Source organism: Erinaceus europaeus, chromosome 17 (assembly GCF_950295315.1).
Source record: "Erinaceus europaeus chromosome 17, mEriEur2.1, whole genome shotgun sequence".
Lineage (NCBI taxonomy): Eukaryota > Metazoa > Chordata > Mammalia > Eulipotyphla > Erinaceidae > Erinaceus > Erinaceus europaeus.
This window is the reverse complement of record NC_080178.1, coordinates 77,052,001-77,055,349: the sequence shown is the minus strand read 5'-3', so window position 1 is coordinate 77,055,349 and position 3,349 is coordinate 77,052,001.

Sequence of the window (3,349 nt, the reverse complement as noted above, 5' to 3'; positions counted from 1 at the left end):
GGAGGGGGAGATAGAGCAGAAAAAGAGACACCTGTAGGCCTACTTTGCCACTTGTGAAACATCCCCCTGCAGGTGGGGAGCTGGGAGTGAGCCGGGGTCCTCCCCCGCCCTGGCCCCTTGGTTTCAGATTTCACTCTGTATCAGAATCACCTGGAGGGTGAGTTGCAAAGTCTTCAGGTACATTCCCAGGACTCTGTAGGACTCGGCAGGTCTGGGGATGAAATCTGATAAATTATGAAAGCTTTTTTTTTCTGAAAAAAAAAATTCCAGGGACTAGGCAGTGGCGCACCTGGTTAAGCATATACATTGCCATACTCAAGGACCTAGGTTCAAGCCCCCATGGAGGTTTTAACCTGTTGGAGGGTGTAACTTCATAGGCGGTGAAGCAGGGCTGCAGGTGTTTCTCTGTCTCTCTCTACCTATCTCCCCCACCCCTCTAAATTCCTGTCTATCCTATAAGGGAACATGGCCACTGCAAACAGTGGATCCATTGTGCCTACACCAAGCCCTAGAAAATCCTGATGGTAATTTAAAAAAAAAAAAGTCCCCCAGTGATACTGATTACTTGGAGACTGCAGTTTGAGAATCTCTCTACTGCTTCAGAGAATCTCTCTGCTTGCAAACATATGGATAAGTGCTCCCCTTGGCAGAACTGACTTGGTTGCCAGTGACAAAAACCCAGCTCAACTTGAAATAAACAGAAGAATTGACTGGTTCATGCAAATAATACAGCTGTTGATTCACCTCAGGCATGACTGAACTCAGACTCAAGTGATATTTTCTCTCTATATATGCTGGTCTGGTCAGCTGTGCTCTCTCTCTCTCTCTCTCTCTCTCTCTCTCTCTTTTGCTCCCAGTGACCAATTTTTTACTTTTTTTTTTCTTTTCTGTTATTATTTGACAGGACAGAGATCAAATTCAGAGGGGAGGGAGAGACATAAAACACCTGCAGATCTGCTTCACCACTCGTGAAGTGTCCCCCCTGCTGGTGGGAAGTAGGGGTTCGAACCCAGAGCCATATGCATGGTGATATGTGCGCTTAACCCGCAGTACCAGTGCCCAGCCCCCACTGTATTTGTTCTCTGCAGCAGCGCTGGCCTTAAGCAGGTTTTCCCTTGTTGTTAGCGAGCTCTTTACCGGGGCCAGTGCTCCTTTTAACTTCTGCCTGAATCGGCATCACTTGGAAGGCTTGTTAGAACACACTGCTGGGCCCCCTACGCCAGAGGTTTCTGAACCACTGTATCTGGGGTAAAGTCCAAGAACGGGCATTTCTTTCAAATTCCCAGGTAATAATGTTCAGTATACCAAAAGAATAGAAAATGGGTGTCGGGGGACACAGACAACAGATGTCCACTACCCTGCTTGATTTATTTCTTATATGAAGTGCTGGGAAATGGGTGCTGGGTGGACCTGGTTAACCGCACATAGTACTAAGCCCAGGGACCCACGCCAGGATCTGGGTTCGAGAGCCTCTGACTCTCCACCTGCAGGGGGCGCTTCACAAATAGCAAAGCAGGTCTGCAGGTGTCTCTCCTCCTCTCTCCCTGTCTCCTCCTCCTCTCTCAGTTGCTCTCTGTTCTAACCAATAAAATGGAAAAAATGTCCACCAGGAGCAGTGGATTTGTAGTGCTATGCTGAGTCCCAGCAATAAACCTAGAGGCAAAAAAAAGAAAGAAAAAGAAAGAAAAAACAAGTACTGAGGATTGAACTGAGGTCCTTACATATGTGATATATATTAAATATATATTTGTTTGTTTGGGATATAGACAGAGAGAAATTGAGAGGGAGAGAGGGAGAGTCACCTGCAGCACTGCTTCACCACTCATGAAGCTTCCCCCCTACAAGTGGGGACTGGGGGCTTGAACCCGGGTCCTCACGTATGGTAATGTGTGTGCCCAACCAGGTGTGCCGCCACCAGGCCCCACAAATTTATTTTTAATTCTATTTGACATCTAGACAGAAGATAAATGGAGAGAGAGAGAGAGAGACTAACATGCTTGTGGAGTTCCATGTGGTAACAGGGGTTGGACACACAGCTTCACTGGGAAGGTGCACTCTATCTCCCAGCCCCTCGCCCTTTCTTTCTCTCTTTTATCTATCTATTTATTTAACCACCAGATCACTTTTCAGTTCTGGTTTATGGTGGTACCAGGGGCTGAATTTGGGATATCAGAGCCTCAGGCATGAAAGATGTTTGCATAACCACTATGCTATCTCCATAGCCTTTACTCTTTTATAGATTAAAAAAAAAAAAAAAAAAAACCCTGAGAGGTTGCATTGTTGGTCTGTTTTCTTTCACTTAGAATATATAAATACTCTTTGGGAGTGAGCAATATCTAACAAAACAAAGACTATGAACCCTTTAACCTAATAAAAATGGTACTGATTACTTATCCAGTTAGGTATATTCACATCCATAAAATAATAACACACTTCAGTCTATTTTCTCAGACACTACCGGCGATAACAATAGATTAACACAATTTAAATACCCATAAATGGTGGCAGGAGCCGGCTCATCCAGTAAAGAGTAAATCCTACCAAGTTCAAGGACCCAGGTCTGAACCCCCAGCTGCCACATGGCAGCACTGTACAAATGAGTTCCTAACCCCAAGCAGTAGAACAGAACACTGCTATTGTGTGCTTTGTCTATCACCCTGTCTGCCTCTTACCCCCCTCAAATAAATAAATAAATAAACAAACAAATAAATAAATAAATAAATGTCAGCTAGAGTGGTGGAATTGTGTAGGCATGAAGCCCAAGTGAAAACTCTGATGGTAATGAATGAATAAATAAATATCTGTTAGCTTGAGACAGGTGGAGTAAACCAAGGTGATACTATGCAGAATAACAAATTTCTACTAACTTGGAACAACCTTCAAGATTCACTTAAGGAGAAAAGCAAGACCCTAAATTCTATGTCTGTTTGTGTGAAATGAGGAGGAGTACTCACAAAGATGAAGTCAGACTGTTTCCAAAAGGAAGAACAGCAAATTAACTAAAGCTTTTTTTAAAAAGTCATCACCAAGGTTTCTCTAATCCAGGGCGACATTTTCAGACACAGAGAGGCTCCTGTGTAGTGATTCGGGGCTTGAAACTGGGTCAAGTATATGACATAGCAGGTGCTCAACCACATGTGCTGTCTTGCTGGTCTAAATTAAATACTTTCAAAACAAAGATTTAGGGGGCCGGGTGTGTAACATGTGGCACGAAGAGCAAGGAGTCACAAGGATCCGGGTTCCAGGCCCCTGCGGGTGTGTGTGTGTGTGTGTGTGTGTGTGTGTGTGTGTGTGTGTGTCACGTCATGAGCGGTGAAGCAGGTCTGCAGGTGTCTGTCTTTCTCTCCCC